Raw genomic sequence first — 18,821 nt, 5'->3', positions numbered from 1 at the left:
ACCGCCGGACTTTGGAACAGCCTCCCTTCAGAGGATGTCGTGCAGTTGGAACTTCTTCAGAAGTTCAAGCGAAGATGCAATGCATTCCTACCCTAATGCAGTCCTCTTTGCATTTTAATAATTTGGTTACATTTTTATCTGATTATCTATTGATTTGTTATTTTTTTTTCTTTTTTAATAAGTGATCTCGTCTTTCTGCATTTCCCTTTACCTTCTGCTACTTCTTTTAAATGAACATTTTCTTTGGAAGCTTGCATTTCGAGTCTAATAATAATAATAATAATAATAATAATAATAATAATAATAATAGTAATAATAATAATAATAATAATAATAATAATAATAATATGCAAAGATGTTAAAATGATTAGCATAAGTGAAGTGATGGTTTAGGGGAGCTTTCAGATGGTTTGGTCTTGTAGTAAGAATTGAGGACGACTTTTAGAATTCTGAAGTGTTAGGAGGAAGGAGAGCGCAAAAAAGACCTTAAAAGTACATTATATATATATATATATATATATATATATATATATATATATATATATATATATATATATATATATATATATATATATATGTATATCACAATCACCACAGGTAAAAAAATGCGAGACTTGAATAGGTTAAAGGGATTATAATCACACACACAACACACATGCACACACACACACACACACATATATATATATGTGTGTGTGTGTATACATGTGTGTATATACAGTACATATATATACATGAGTAAATCCTTCTTCACAAATTATTTTCAAAAAGTGTTCTATCGTCCTTCATCGCGATTCACAGGAACTTGAAATTAACAAGTATCCTCCATCCCACTGAATAAATCAAATAAACTTGAATCGGCATTTTAAACCACTTTTTCTCACCGTCTTCGAGTCCTACGAATGCAGAGACATCTGATCTTTCAAGGAGAACAACCCTGACACAAATGTGAGGTCAGCTGCGTTTGCAGAAACTTTGGTTTGATACAATGTAAATAAATCTTCACGCGCGGAGCATTATGCAAATACCCTTGATTAAGGTGTCTGTCAATTAGACATATACTTGTAAGCATAAGAAAGTAAAGGGAACTAATACAAGCACAGAATAAGGATAATGTATTAATAATGATAATGATAATAATAAAAATAACAATAACACGTAGTGAGAGAAGTGATGGACTCCTAAGGAGGCAGGATGCAACCCGGAACCCCACACTAAAAAATCACCCAGTCGAATAGGATGACTGTGATAGACAAAAAAAAAATAATAATAATAATAATAATGTTAAGATGTAAAATTTATATATATATAAATATTTATATATATATATATATATATATATATATATATATATATATATATATATATATATATATATATATGCACAGTATATTCTTATGGGCTGATGCTAAATATCTTAACTTCCATATATGCTCTCTACACAATACCTTTAAATATGGCATGGAAACCTTTTGCTCTTTCGTTCTTTGAGCTTTTTATATATTATATCCATTAGCCTTGCGGAGTAAGAATAAGAATTCATTAGTTGAAAATAGATAGCCTTCATACATAGCCTACTCTTCGGACAGTGTACAAAAGGCAGCCGATTTTGTTTGAGAGAGTCGATACTATTGGCGCGATATACTTTGCTTCACAGCTATGTGTATGACATAGTAAGAACTATGTGTATGACATAGTAAGAACGATGTGTATGACAGTAAGGACTGTGTATGACACCGTGAGAACTATGTGTATGACACAGTAAGAACTATGTGTATGACATAGTAAGAACTATGTGTATGACACAGTTAGAACTATGTGTACGAAATAGTAAGAACTATGTGTATGACACAGTAAGAACTATGTGTATGACACAGTAAGAACTATGTGTAGGACATAGTAAGAACTAAATTATGTCTATGACACAGTTAGAACTGTGTGTATGGAATAGTAAGAAGTATGTGCATGACGCAGTAAGAACTATTTGTATGACATAGTAAGAACGATGTGTATGACATAGTAAGAACTGTGTATGACACAGTGAGAACTATGTGTATGACACAGTAAGAACTATGTGTATGACATAGTAAGAACTATGTTATGACACAGTAAGAACTATGTGTATGTCACAGTAAGAACTACGGTATGTGTATGAAATAGTAAGAACTATGTGCATGACACAGTACGAACTATGTGTATGACACAGTAAGAACTATGTGTATGACACAGTAAGCACTATGTGCATGCATAGTAAGAACTATGTGTGTGACATAGTAAGACCTTTATATCAATTATCTCAGAATTTGACGAAGATAATCTCTGTTACGCCTCTTTCTCCGCCGGAGATAAAAGCATAAAGGTGGTATCGTTAAAAACACCAAAATAAAGATTCAGTTTTATTCACTGAAGAATTAATAAAATTCACTGAAAAAAAATATTTACCCTTGAGAAAAATTAAATTAAATTAGATATCACAATCCAAGGTTAAAATCACACCATTTATGAAAACGAAAAACAGATTAACACAATGGAAAACTATTTACTAGTAAGAAAAATAAAATGAAATTAGATATTACATTCCAGGGTTTAAATGACACCCTTTGTGAAAAAAGAATTAAAGATTATTATAGCCTCATTTAACCAAAAAATGCAAGATGCAAAAAGCAAAAATGCCAGATTCCTAACTGTGCGTTCTTCCATTGCATCCATAATAATTCTGGTACAGGCATCCGGTTCTCTTCAACTGGGCTCTTTTTATTTTTTCATCGATGATAACGGGAGTCTTCTTCTCTTTCTTCCTCTCCTTCTCCTCCTCCTCCTCCTCCTCCTTCTTCTTCTTCTTTATTCGCGTCACGAGCGCTCGGCCACGAGACATGTTTTCGTCCGACTGATCGTAACGAATTTATAGCTTAATCGTGAGAGCGGCGCTTCCTCGGATTGGACCGTATTCGAAACCTCGCGGAAAATGTCTGCTTTTAACGAGGAGATGAGGATTGTAAGAGCGTTGCAGATCACTCGATTTCTTTCATTCCCTCTCGAGGAATGTTTTCAGTGACGAGATGCTGAATGAGTACAGGTGCGCAGGTGGTGATATTCTGGCCAAATTACACATGGTGCATTACAGAAGCGATGTAAACAGATGCACAAGAGCGAAAGCGATGTAAACAGATGCACTGGCGCCAGAGTGATGTAAACGGAGGCACCAAAGTGGTGTAAACAGATGCACAGACGCCAAAGCAAAGTAAACAGATGCACAGGTGCCAAAGGAATATAAACAGAGGCACAGGCATAAAAGCGAAGTAACGCCAAAGCGATGTAAACAGATGCACAGGCGCCAAAGAGATGTAAACAGATGAGCAGGCGCCAAAGTAATGGAAACAGATACGCAAGCACCAAAGTGATGTAAACAGGTGCACAGGTGCCAAAGCAATATAAGCAGGTGCACAGGTGGCAAAGCAATATACACCGATGCAAAAGCACCAAAGCGATGTAAACAGATGCACAGGTGCCGAAACGATGTTATAACAGATACTGTACATGGGTGCCAAAGCGATGTTAACAGATGCACAGGCGCCACAATGATATAAATAGATGCACAGGCAGAAAGTGATATAAACAGATGCACAGGAGCCAAAGCAATATAAACAGATGCACAGACACTAAAGCAGTGCAAACAGATGCACAGGTGCAAAAGCAATGTAAACAGATGCACAGGCACAAAAGCGATGTGCGCAGATGCACAGGAGCAAAAGCAGTGTACACAGATGCACAGGCACCAAAGCAATGCAAACAGATGCACAGAAGTCAAAGCAATGTGAACAGATGTGCAGGCACCAAAGCAATGTAAACAAATGCACAGGTACCATATCAGTGTAAACAGATGCACAGGCAAAAAAGCAACGTAAACAGATGCACAGTCGCCAAAGCGATGTAACAGATGTACAGGCACCAAAGTGGTGTAAACAGATGTCCAGGCACCAAAGCAATATAAACAGACGCACGGACACCAAAGCAATGTAAACAGATGCACAGGTGCAAAAGCAATGTACGCAGATGCACAGATGCCAAAGTGATGTAAACAGATGCATCCTTGATCTCCCAAAAGCAACATAAAGGAAAAATGAAACCGTGCTTTGAGTCCACATTCGAATTTACACACACAAAAAAAAAATAGCCAAGCTTAAAAACACATAATACCAATTACCTTAAAAGGAAATTTATGAATGAAACGGCCAGATGTCACATTACGTCTGAATCTATGAGCGAAACGACCCGATATCACGGTGTGATTGAATTTATGAATGAAAGAACCACAGATGACGGTACGTACTACGACGAAGCATTACGAGGACATTTAAACAAACACACACGCGCGCATGCGCAGGCGTGAATGCGTGCATAGATAGACAAATGAATAGATAGACTTGTATATTGATGCGCAATGTAGCATGTTTTAGACCTGACTTCTCAAAACTAACACAATTCAGCCATCTGCTCACGGAAACCTGTCTTGAGTCTGTCAAAAACGGGTAAATCTAAAGCAAAACGGAATGATACATAAATAAAACATACTCTACATACATTATAAACGCAATGGAAACGGCACAGGCTAAACAAACACATCTCTCTCATAAATTCTGAGAAGTGAACTTGGTAATACTTTCCTACCTAAACAAGGCTATAAAGCCAGGAATTATGAGCGTCTGTCGCGACCCTTAGCCTTTCGCCCTTTGCCCAAGACGATAATGCCACCTTCACGTGGGAGACAAAATACTACAATTGGCTAGGACGATGTTTTCCCAGCGTTGAGTCATAAATTGCCTTAAGGCGATACAGACACGATGATAATTCTCATGAGCTGCTGCTGTTGAAAACAAGTTCTCTTCGCACAGATTGTTGAATGAGCGTCTGAGTGGGGAAAAATGAAAGTGGAACCTGATGGTCTGTTGATCGTTTGAATACAAGACATCGCCATGGAAAATTCTGGATAATCTTTGGCATAAGCGTACGAACGAACACACACACACACACACACACACACACACACACACACATATCTTATCTTGAAAGAGGGCAAGGTCTGAGATTTTTATAGAAAGTGATGGCATTTTTGTTTGTGTTTGATTGTTCATAAGCTAGCGTGGATTCATACATACACACATACATGAAACATATGTATATATGCATATATATATACATGTATATATATATACAAATATATATATATTTATATTATATATTTATATTCATATATATATACATATATAAATATATTATATATATATACACTGTATATGTGTGTTTACATCTATACATTATATATATATATATATATATATATATATATATATATATATATATATATATATATATATATATATATATATATATATACATTTCAATAAAAGCACATTCAGTGACTGAAAAACATGAGGGTATCATATCATAAATGTACTTGTGTGGAATACCTTCGAAAAATATGGATAAGAAAAATTTGACAACTAGAGTCTAAACATCTCTGGCTACAATAGTAAACTTTGACCCGTGGCTGAACTGATCTCCTGACACCTGCTTCAGAATGCATTCATCCAATTATAATTTTGATCCCACTTACATTTTCTTAAGAGATTATCTTGGGTAAGATTATTTTGAAATCCCTGTATCAGCGACATATTAAAAGCGTTTGTTTCAGCGTGCGTCTTGCGCATATCAATTACATAATTATACTTTATCCTCGCAAGAGTTACGTCTGTTTATAAACCCACGTCATTACAATAATTATGTGGTTTGCAAATCCCCATAGCTAATAGATTCTGTTTACTAAATCTTCTTCTTCAAAATCTTTCTTTGGTAGGGACAAGCCTTGATAACCTAATCATCAGTTTTGCCTCTGCCATTAAATGAAAGCAAATTTAAATTTAATTTTAATATGTAGTGAAAAGTCAATGGACTGGGAGAGTGAAGCAAAACAAAAAATAGAAAAAATAACAGCAGGTACAGTAATCAACTTCATGGGCCCCCCCCAAAAAAAAAAAACTGACCTAGTATTCCTTTAGCGGAACTGCTGCAAACGCATATAGAATTTTCTCTCTAGGAAGAATAACAAAAAAAAAAAAAATACGCTGACACACCCTGTAGCCCTTGCTGGCATTCGTGATATAGCAAATGTTACGATTTACAAAAAAAAAAAAAAAATCCTCACCCCGCCCTGATATTTACCATCAAGAAGGTATCATTAGCGAGGAAAATGAATAAGATTTGTTGAATTATGATTCTCCACTCAAAAGGCATTTGGCCAAATTTTGGTCCTGAAATTTATGCATGTAATGCAGAGAATTAAAAGGTGTATGAAATACAGAGAATTAAAAGCCAGAACGTTATGCAGCTAAGGCCGAAGACATGCTCTAAAAGAACTACTTTAATATCGCCTACAGTGTGCCACACAAAGTTCGCTATTAAAAACACTTTCTCCGTGCTTGTCTCGAGTTGTTAAGAAAAAAAAACAATGTAGAAACGCAAAGTTTAAATAAACAAATACAAAAAAGGATCTTTCGACCCGAAGAGGACGTTAGGGAAGGTCGAAAGATCCTGTTTTTCTTATATTTATTCACTTAAACTTTGTGTTTCTAAAGTGGCTTTTTTGTAACCAAACAAAATTCACCGTTTGTCGGTACTCACTACAACAAATACCAAGAGAGTGTTTTTTTTTTTTTATAGAATGATTGCAGCGTTAAAACCGCTTAAATAAATCTGGCAAAAATAGTACAAGAATGAATAATTTTCACTTTACAACTTAAAAGACTGTCAGTGAAGATTTCTATCACTAAGGACTAGGGAAATATCTACCAAGTAAAATACTTTGTTAGAACTGGCACCCTATGGAAGAGTTCATCTTTTATTCCTTAGGTCTTCCGTTCACTATTGAAGCCTTTATTATTATTATTATTATTATTATTATTATTATTATTATTATTATTATTATTATTATTATTATTATTATTATTATACAGAAGATCAACCACTATTGATACGGAACAAACCTACAGGCCCATTGATTGAAATTCAAGCTGCCAAAGAATATGTTCATATTATCAGTTATTAGAGCATGAAAGAACATAAATTGATAAATTAATAGATAAATAGATAAAAATATAAAATCGTCATCAAAAGCCAAGGTGAATTGTTTTAGGGTATTAATGCATTGCATCTACGCTCGAACTTTTGATGCTCTAATTGTTCTAGAACAATGTTTTGTTTTTTATTTCTGGGAAAGACAGAATTCAGTTGCTTTATAAATGTTCCCCAATAACAAATAGCTTAATGGACAGTGAATCATGGCAGAATTATCCTTCAATTACGGTAAAACCCTGAGAACTGATTATGGATCGAACGAGTTTGCGTTACATGTAATTACTCTTCAGATATACTTTTGTGCTTCACACACGAATATAACTCCATCTCATTTATATATATAAACGTAATATATATATATATATATATATATATATATATATATATATATATATATATATATATATATAATATATATTTGTATATATATAAATATGTATATATCAACTTAAATATACATACTGTATATACATATGTATGTATGGTGTATGTATGTATGAATCCACGTTAGCACACGAACAATCAAACGCAAACCAGAATGCCATCACTTTCTATAAAAATCTCAGACCTTGCCCTCTTTCAAGATAAGATAATAACAATGCCCTCCAAAGAGTTATGGTGTTAAAAAAAAATTAAAACTCAGTCTCACCACTGTGACCTTGACCCACAACGCAGTTCACCGTTCACACAAGATGATTTCAGCTGATCTATAAAACTGTAGAAAGATTACACGTGTGGTCCCTCAATCAAGTTAAGATTTTTGCTGCGAGGCTTTCGAGCGAAAATTCATTTCTCCTCAGAGCGAGTGGAGATGATGTGAACGCGTACAAGCTGTCCTGTGATGAAAAAATATACTGTATATAAATTGTATACGTATGTATATATATAAATTGTATACATATGTATGTGTATATATAATGTATACATATGTGCATATATACATTATGTAAATATACATACATTTATAAATATAATGTTATATATACACAACGTATATATAATATATATATATATATATATATATTATAATTTATATATAACTATACTGTTTACAAAAGATTTACTCTTGCTTAAATATAAATATACATATATTTATAAACATAATGTTATACACACACACACACACACACACACACATAATATATATATATATATATATATATATATATATATATATATATATATATATATATATATATATATATATATATATTATATATTATATATATATATATATATATATATATATATTATATATATATATATAATATATATAATATATATATATATTGTGCTCACAAAATGATTCATTATTGATTAAACTACATATTCAAGCTCCCATATTATAGCAGCAAAATTGAACATACACTCTCTCTTCTCATCGACAATGAATGGAGAAAAGAACTGCAGCCCAGACACCCACCGCAGCTAGGTCCGTGCACCAAGAGTAAAAAAACATCCGACGAAGGTAGACGAGGCAAGCACTCACTCTCGTGTCTGGTGGAGGTGGTCGGTCCCGTTAATAAAGCATGACCCAGTGGAGACCTTCCCTCACTCTCTCTCTCTCTCTCTCTCTCTCTCTCTTGATTACACCTTCTTGCTGAAGTATCATAGTCTCCTCTCTCTCTCTCTCTCGATCACACCTTCTTGCTGAAGTAACATATTCTCTCTCTCTGTGTCTCTCTCTCTCTCTCTCTCTCTCTCTCTCTCTCTCTCTCTCTCTCTCTCTTAGACCGTCTTGCTGAAGTCACTTATTGTCCTCTCTCTCTTTCTCTCTTGGTTAGACCTTCTTGTGGTAATATATCCCCTCTCTCTCTCTCTCTCTCTCTCTCTCTCTCTCTCTCTTGATCACACCTTCTTGCTGAAGTAACATAGTCTCTCTCTCTCTCTCTCTCTCTCTCTCTCTCTCTCTCTCTCTCTCTCTCTCTCTCTCTCTCTCTCTCTCTCTCTCTCTCTCTCTCCTTTCAAGCTACTCTTTGCCATTTATAGATCCTAACCCGGTCTATTCTAGTTTCTAAGTATTAAGCACAATAAACTTGTCAAATCAAATCTCTCTCTCTCTCTCTCTCTCTCTCTCTCTCTCTCTCTCTCTCTCTCTCTCTCTCTCTCTCTCTCTCCCTATTGTGTATATCGAAATGAATGTAATGTCTGCCTACCTTTTGGCTTTGTAAATATTTGCATCTTACTACATTTATTCACAAATACATTTATGGAATAACATAACGAGAATTGTATCTGTACGCATATGTAAGTGTAAAATTTTTCTCTTTATATATAAATATAAATAAATTTAGAATGATAAAACGAAACAAAAAGTACAGCTTTATACATGCGTATATGTAAATTTTTTCTCTTTATACATTTATATATAAATAAATTTAAGATTATATAACATCTCAAGAAAGACTGCATTCATAAGTATACATACATCCTTCAGAGACCTAAGCAATCTTTACCACCAAGGTGCAATATACCTTTTTATATGAATACATCTATAATGATATAACATAACATAAACAAGTAAAAATTGCGCAGAAGATTCTTCGAAGCAATCGAGTTTTCTATACAGCCGTTACAGCGTATAATCAAGGCCACTGAAAATAGATCTATCGTTCGGTGGTCTCGGTATAATGCTGTATGAACCGCGGCCCATGAAACTTTAACCACGGCCCGGTGATGGCCTATCCTATATCGCTGCCAGAAGAACGATTATGGCTAACTTTAACTTGAATGAAATAAAAACTACTGAGGCTAGAGGGCTGAAATTTGGTATGTTTGATGATTGGAGGGTGGATGATCAACATACCAATTTGTAGCCTTCTAGCCTCGGTAGTTTTTAAGATCCGAGGGCGGACAGAAAAAGTGAGAAAAGAAAAAGTGCGGACGGACAGACAAAGCCAGCACAATAGTTTTCTTTTGCAGAAAACTAAAAACTGTGTATATATAAGTTGCAGACATCCTTCAGATGCCCGGGCAATCCTTAGCACCCAGGTGCCATAAAATAAATTAAAATGACTTTTCACCTACAACGGCTTAACTGTTAATCATTTTACACGTTCCCTTTGTCATGATCGAATTTCCGCAATCATCCCATAAAAGGATGGAACAGATAGACTTGAAAGGTCGGGCCACCCCCTAGCCCCTAAAAAAAAAGAGGGGAGGGGGAGGAGGGAGGGAAGGGATGTTAGCTCATAATTTCTTAAATAATTCCTTCCGATTAGTACGGAATGAAAGCTGTTGATGTTTTGCTAGTGAAGAGATGTTATTTCATATAATTATTTTAAAATGGTGATATATATATATATATATATATATATATATATATATATATATATATATATATATATATATATATATATATATATATATATGGTGATGACACTAACACGATCAGTGAAGTTAAGCAACGTTAAGCCAAGTCAATGTTTGGACGGGTAACCGAAACAAAAAAAAAGGAGCCCTCGGGAAATAACCTCCTTTAACACTGATGGGGGAGGTCTAGCAACTTCACGCCATAAAAACTTACTCTACGCCGGAAGGGTGAAACTCTCAATATATATATATATATATATATATATATATATATATATATATATATATATATATATATATATGTATATATTTATATATATTTAAATAATCGAAATGAGACTCACAAAGGAAAAATGATCAAAAAGCAAAGTGTCTCACTCAACCTAGTATACAACAGTAATTTCCAACCATCGAGAAACAAACTGCAAACTTCAGATATTCAGGAAAGGCGGCACTCAGCCCAATTCAGACCAATTGATCCTCGCGTTCTGCCATCCCACACTGCACAATAAGGAAAATTGGAAAGAAATATGATCCGTCCGAAGTTGCCAACCAACCTGAGAGAGAGAGAGAGAGAGAGAGAGAGAGAGAGAGAGAGAGAGAGAGAGAGGTTATTCCGTTTTGCGGGAAGTTTATTAAAAAAATACGTTAACGGAATAGAAATTAAAAACGATACGACATAAACGAATCAAGCGTTACAAGGAAGCTATTACAGAGAGAGAGAGAGAGAGAGAGAGAGAGAGAGAGAGAGAGAGAGAGAAAGGCTATTTTACGAACGGTTTCACGCCGTTAAGAAGAGGAATACCTCGTCGAGGTCTCCCGTTTTTATGATATGCAACTGGACGGAGTAAAGAACACTCACTCTCTCTCTCTCTCTCTCTCTCTCTCTCTCTCTCTCTCTCTCTCTCTTGCTCCAGCTGCGCCTCGCAACAGTCGACTAACATACTTTTTTTAGAGTACACGCGCATGTCATAATTCCTCGTTCAGTTTGAGATTCGAACTGTGCTTATTGCTTTTGATTTGAACGCAACACCACTGCGTTACAATAGAGAGAGAGAGAGAGAGAGAGAGAATTACCTTGAGCAAACCTAAGTATACAAATGAAAATATTACTTCAAAACTGGTAAATGACTATAGAATAAAAAACAAGTAAAAAACGCGCCGAAGTTACTTAGGGTCAATCGAGTTTTCTGTACAGCCGCTACAGCGTATAACCAAGGCCACCGAAAACAGATCTATCTTTTGGTAGTCTCGGTTTGTGAGCCGCGGGCCATGAAACTTTCACCACGACCCGGTGGTGGCCTATCCTACATCGCTGCCAGAAGCACAATTATGGCTGACTTTAACCTTCAATAAGATTATATCTACTGAGGCTCGAGGGCTGCAATTTGGTATGTTTGATGATTGGAGGGTGGATGATCAACATACCAATTTTCAGCCCTCTAGCCTCGGGGCGGACAGAAAAAGAGAGGATAGAAAAAAGTGCGGACAGAATAAAGTGCGGACGGACAGACAAAGCCGGCACAACAATTTTCTTTTACAGAAAACTAAAAAAAGAGCACAACAAGTTACGGAAACAAGTCTGATTAGGCCCAGTTAAGCAAACCACTTTCAGGGAAGCTGTTCACTGATGCTTATAGAATATACAATGTCTTAGGTTTCAAACCCAGGTCGATCGAGGTCTCAAGAAACAATTTTTACAATCTATAACATTTATAACTTTTCAAGCGTAACAATGACAGTCACTGAAGCTTGATTTCTTTTTATATTCTCAAAGAATGAACTGTAAATGTAATTCTCTTGTAAGCAGTGAATTACGCAAGTCTTCCTGCCTCCCTCAGTGACGCAATTCCAATTTACTGACGAAAGTTGGTTTCAAGAAGTTTAAACAGACAAGGATTTTTTTCATGCATTGTACCACAAAGTCAAAGAAATTACTATAATACGAACTTCTCTTCTGGATCGATACTTGAGCAGCTATAAAATAACAGATCAGAATTTGAAGGTGACATAAATATTACTGTTGTCGGGGACTTCCCAGCCACACAAGAACCTGCCCAAATCATTTTGTCCTAAGGTAAATCACAAATGATCGTTCATTGTTTCAACTCTTGACACGAACTGAAGAAGGTACAGTGCCTACTGAGACACACAGATAGGTTGTTGGAGACCTCTGCAACACAATATGCACTAGCTTTGCAAAAGAAAAAAAATAATAACGAGAGTTTAAATAAGTTGGCAAGAAATATTTAATCCACAGTTAACACTGCAATAAGTTTTAACACAAGGACAGTTAGCTTTTAATCTGAACCAGCAATGCCTATGAAATATTTGAACCTGTCTTGTCTAAAAACCCATTAACAATTATAAATGACAAGTGACCATTTTTTTAATGAGATAAGATGTAGAAACGGGGCCAATTTATCACAGTAGGAACAATCACCAAGAAATTTCGTTTGTCTAAGTTAAGAAGATTTTTAAAAAGTTTCTGAACTACAAAAGAAAAGTAGTAAAATATTATCAAAGAACAGGGTAAGGGTGCCTTCACACTACAGTAAAACATGTCATAAACACAAGTCGGAAACCTGTCGCATACACATCACCAACAGGTTGAAAACAAGTCAACAACCGGAGATGGGCAACGATCTTAGCAAATGCTGGATAATCGTACGAAGCACTTGCCAGGACTACCCATAAGTCGTCAACTTGTTTTCAGTTTGTTTGTGATGTGTTTACGATAAGTTACCGACACGTTTAAGACATAATTTGCTGCAGTTTAGGCGAAGCCTCAGTGTTGCAAAGTTTAGTCTGCTTTCCCCTCCAGTGAATAGGTCTTTCAACAATGCAAGAATCAGACAATTTAATCGTTTCAAAAGACCACATTATCAAGCGAATGATACACTGGACGGATCAATAACTCTGGAAATAAAAGAGCATGAGGAACCATCTGACGTTTAACTAACACAAGGTATTAATAGGCAATAACTTTCAACGTCATAATACACCAAGATTGCAAGGTAGCGTGAATGAAACCGCCAATTGGCTAGATCATTCGGCTCGTTAATAAAAATTCTGATGAATGAATATGACATTAATATCAATTCGAGTTTAATTCCCTTGATTACGACACCCCAGCGCGATATTACAGCGCAATCTGGAGAGTCGATTGAGAACGCAAAGTGAGTAAAGTGGCTACGCCCTTGTAGCAGAAATATCACCCGTTCTCGTTATTCTATCGCCGACAGGTGTCGTAAACTTCTGTCGTATAACGGGAGAAATAATTGCTACGGTCGTAAATGCAAAAAACAAAAAAATTGCGTTCAAGAGGTCAGGGATCAAGTAAGAAAAAATGGGGTTAATTGAAACACGAATGCACTGACATGTTGAGATTGCCTGGTCATGAATTCAGATGATACAGGCAACTGTTGACAAATACTGACGGGTGTCACGTGACTGTCAATTACCTGCATTTACAGGTAGATGAACACGATTCGCTTTAATGTGAGTTCACAGCTAAAGATTAACTGCATTTCTTCAAATGCGAACAACCTACATACAAGAGCCAAATGTGAAGATTAAAAAAAAATTGCCAATTACTTATGCATCCGATGCAGTGTCCAACTATCTTTTTCTACGCCTAATAATTAGATCATATCTGGCAAATATTAACTGAGATATTAGGAAGAGCAGATTTCATCGTATCTGTTAAATGTATGCTAAAATATTACCAGAGAGAGACATCATCATACTGAAATGTTACAGAAAACATCCAACTTCCAATTGAAGAAGCTGACTTAAATTGGCGATATGAAGCCATTCCCCAAAAAGCCCCTAAAATAACGAACATTTTAACAATGAAATAAGCACAAGCCTTCGCTTATTAAGGCAATACTATCGACTGCCCTGATGTATGCATTTTATTTCATCAATTTGCAATTGATATCAATTGACAACAAGGCTATCTTGGAGCAACATGAGCAAATTTGTCAGAGTGACCTACAGAATAACGGAAAAACAACGGTGGCTACAGGAACGTAATTGGATATATATATATATATATATATATATATATATATATATATATATATATATATATATATATATATATATATATATATATATATATATATATATATATATATGTATCGTATTCATGTTAAATGTGCTATCTGAAATCGAAATACTGGAAACGAACTGCCAATATGTAAGAGATGCAACATTATATGAAAACCTTGTACATTGTACTTAATAAGGCTTAATCTTGCTTGTGGCAACATCCAGGAAAGATTCTGTGATCATTTTCACCTAACAAACAACCTCTCTTAATAGACACATGGCATTATAAGACCCAGAAAACACACATGACTGCCGATACGAGAGATTACAGGTAAATCAAGAACAATTACGGAATGCTTACAACCAGGTAGGGGGTTAATGCAAAAACCCCCAAATTTCATTTTTGAGTTACGAAATGATATGACCTTCCATAAATTAATGCCAATTAAAGGTCACGTCTCGTCAAATGGCATAATTACCGAAACTTCCGGTCCACGAGCGTAAACACGCATACTCATAAGAGTACTGGCGTCACCGGAGTCGTTGGATCTCGCTGCTCGCTCGGCGGATCGAATCCGCCAAGCGACGACGAGCCACTTATCTGTTGTAAGTCCCCCTAGGTAGAATTTCCGAGGGTGAGCGAATTAGATATTAAACGACATTTATAGCTTAATGTTTGTCAATATCAAAAAATGTCTTGGTGGCGTGGTGTACATATGTGTGTGTATGTATATATATATATATATATATATATATATATATATATATATGTGTGTGTATGTGTATATATATGTATATATATATATATATATATATATATATATATATATATATATCACACATTACCACAGGTGAAAAATAAGAAACAGAGGTGTAGGTGTATATAAAATTCCGTGTAAGTCTAGTGACAACTTTTATATTGGCCAAACCAGGGAAAGCACTGGAAAAAGAATTGAACAACATAAGAAATGTGTGAGATATGCACAAGGAACAGTGGTATATTTGTACATGTTAGGAGAACAATCATGCTATCAACTGGGAAGGGGCAAAAGGATTGTATATTCTAATAATGCACTGGAAAGGAACATCATTGAATCTAGCTTCATAAAAGAAAGAAAGTTACAACCATAATATGAATATCAGTCAAGGGATGTATAAACTTGATCCTTTAATATCAAAAGAAATTTGTAAATTGTTTAAACTTTAAGGTAGGCAGTAGAGATATATGAAAATAGGATTATCATATTTGTAAACACAGTACGAGGGTAGTAATGTTAATGAGTTTCCAAACTCCGCCTCCATGACACCTGTCAGGTGTGGATCTGAGGTGGGGTATGGTCTGTTTATCAGCAATGTCCCCTGAGAGTCTATTGTGATTTTTAGCCAAATGAGTTTTAAAGGCCACTCCTACCTCGACATCGGCCTGAGTGGTGATATGGAGCCTCTAACGGTTGTGTATGTTCGTCAGTACTGTTCTTGTAGTATATATATTTGTGACTTCTCACACTCTGTATCAGTCCTTCGTCAATGGCTTGAAATAAAGTCGAAACCGGTCAGGACCTACACCCCGTTTCTTATTTTTCACCTGTGGTAATGTGTGATAAATGAATCACGTACAAAAGTGATAATAATCATATATATATATATATATATATATATATATATATATATATATATATATATATATATATATATATATATAATATACATATACAATATATATATTATATATATGAAATAAAAACTAACTTTCCTACGACCTTAGTTAAACCATCATCAGTTAAAAAAAAGAACCTTCTATTCTTCGCTTCCGCACAAAAATTCGTGATAATAAAATCCCCACACACACACACAAGCAGTTCTTGCTAGACACAAGAAAAAAAAAAAAGCAGCAGTTTCTCCGAGCAGAGAGAAAAGGGCCCTCCCACTGGTCTAAAATCTTCTAAAATCGAGGTCGAAGGTCACGCCTTTCGAGGCACGCATTTCGATACCCAAGAGGCCTTGTGGATGGTCACATACCCCACGCAGAGGGAATCGAAAGGGGAAGAGAAATTCGTGGAGAATTTCTCTTCCTAATCTCCGTCAGGGTTTAGGAAGTGCACAGCCGTAATGGCTGGTGGGCGCCTATACTGCTAAAGTATTACTGCCCTGATACAATTCATTACTACCCTAATACATTGCATTACTAACCTAATACATTACATTACTACCCTAGTACAATTCATTACTACCTTAATACATTTCATTACTATCCTAATACATTTCATTACTACTCTAATATAATTCATCACTGCCATAATAGATTTCATTACTACCCTAATACAGTTCATTACTACCCTAATACATTTCATCATTACCCTAGTACAATTCATTACTACCCTAGTACATTTCATTACTACCCTAATACATTTCATTACTGCCCTAATACGTTCATTACTGCCCTAATACATTCATTACTACCCTAATACATTTCATTACTGCTCCAATACGTTCATTACTGCCCTAATACATTCATTACTACCCTAATACAATTCACTACCCTCATACAATTCATTACTACCCTAATACAATTCATTACTACCCCAATAAATTCAACTTGTATTTTAAAATTTTACTTACATTTTCACTTATTTATCAATTCGTTAATTTATCTGTTTTTCTAATAACTGATCTCCTCTTTCTGTATTTCCCTTTACCTTCTGTTACTTCTTTCCAATGAATACCACAGTATTCTTTGGAAGTCTTATTATTATTATTATTATTATTATTATTGAACCAGCCTGACTACCTCATCTCTTGAAAAAGGGTCACAGTTAGGACCTGAAAGTGCTCGTGATCAAAGTAATATGTAAATATTTACCAGCAAACAAGTTATACACAGGAATCGTGTGGGTTTCTCAATAATAATAATAATAACTGTAGTTAGAAGACCCTTTTTTAAGAATATAGTATTGAAAGAAAGTAATAGCTACATCAGTAATTCCAATTTATATAGTTTGATCTAACTCTCTAACAATGGTTTTTTCAGGGCCACTGCATTCTGCAGTTGCTCTGAAAAAGCAATTATTGGACAGATAGCGAAAACTCTGTATAGATTGAATGCAGCTGATGTAACTATCCCTTCCAATAATAATAATAATAATAATAATAATAATAATAATAATAATAATAATAATAATAATAATAATAATAATAGCAAAACATGAGAGTAGCAATAGAGAAAAATATAAGATTAGCAGGAAGTGAGACACATTAACAGCAAAGTGGAAAAAGTACCATGGACAACTCACCTGTATCATTGGGAAAGATTACGAACAGGTGTATAGCTGTGGGGAGGACCAGGGGAGGACCACGGGCGGCGTCACCAGGCGGGCGGCCTGGGGGAGGGACGCCCACAAAGGGGCGTACGTTGTGGCTTCCGTTCTCGGTCTGGGTGTGGTCTGGCTATTGTATTCGTTACGCCTTCGGTCTCCCACTGGTCCGACCGTACGTTCCGGCCCGTACTGTCACGCCGATTAATCCGTTACGCCCAAGTATGCTGTTCAGCTCCCCGTGTAAACGGTTGGCGGAGAGAGCGAGCTGATGCCGTTATGGATAGGGATGCCCCCTTATTACACTGGCTAATTCTCTGGCTACTCACTTCACTTTCATTGAATAACAGAGGAGTTAATGTCATTGACACCTCAACATCCACTGAACCCTCAATATCCTTTCAATTCATCTTTCACTGAATAATACAGAACTTAATTTCTGAGGACTTAACTTCCTGGGAACTCCAATATCCTTTCAATTCAACTTTCATTGAATAACACAGGACTTAATTTCTTTGAAACTTCAATATCTTTTCAATTCAATTTTCATTGAATAACAGGGGACTCTATTTCACTGAAACCTCAGCATCCTTTTAATTCAAGTTTCTAACACCATTTCTTGCTACGCAACTCAGCACATGCCTTATTTTTCAACGAGCAACACTTTATAATCACGCAGACATTATCCTTTACCCGCAACGAGGCGACACTTCAGTAACAATAAACCATCTCGTGTGGCAGAATCACAGAACCATTAGTTTCTCATAATTCATAACTGTAAAGCAAAGCAATTTCTATTTTCAGTGGACAGACATCCACAGAACTGGCACATCCAATATGTCACATCCACCACAAGGGAGGATACATTGCATTGCATGCCACGCGCAAAATCATAACGGAAGTCTAACGCGAAAGCAACAGTGGTATTTTCAACTGCATATTTTAATTACATTCAACTACTCTCACTCCCATTTCATTTAGCAGTTGTCCTGCATAGTCCAGGTTTCCAAG

At 35.5% G+C, this 18,821-nt stretch overlaps 1 protein-coding gene across 1 annotated transcript in view; it reads right to left on the bottom strand.

The window, feature by feature from the left end:
* The window catches only part of LOC136856635 (uncharacterized), a 949,691-nt gene that overhangs the window by 922,175 nt on the left and 8,695 nt on the right, over positions 1–18,821 (bottom strand). The window contains 1 exon segment of the mRNA XM_067134595.1: positions 17,790–18,821. This exon segment is cut by the window's right edge and continues 221 nt beyond it. The gene's annotated coding sequence lies outside the window, so the exon portion shown is untranslated.

The sequence above is a fragment of the Macrobrachium rosenbergii genome, chromosome 36 (genome assembly GCF_040412425.1).
Source record: "Macrobrachium rosenbergii isolate ZJJX-2024 chromosome 36, ASM4041242v1, whole genome shotgun sequence".
Taxonomy (NCBI): Eukaryota; Metazoa; Arthropoda; class Malacostraca; order Decapoda; family Palaemonidae; genus Macrobrachium; species Macrobrachium rosenbergii.
The sequence above is the reverse complement of the archived record's forward strand: the minus strand, read 5'-3'. Positions and strand labels throughout refer to the sequence as shown.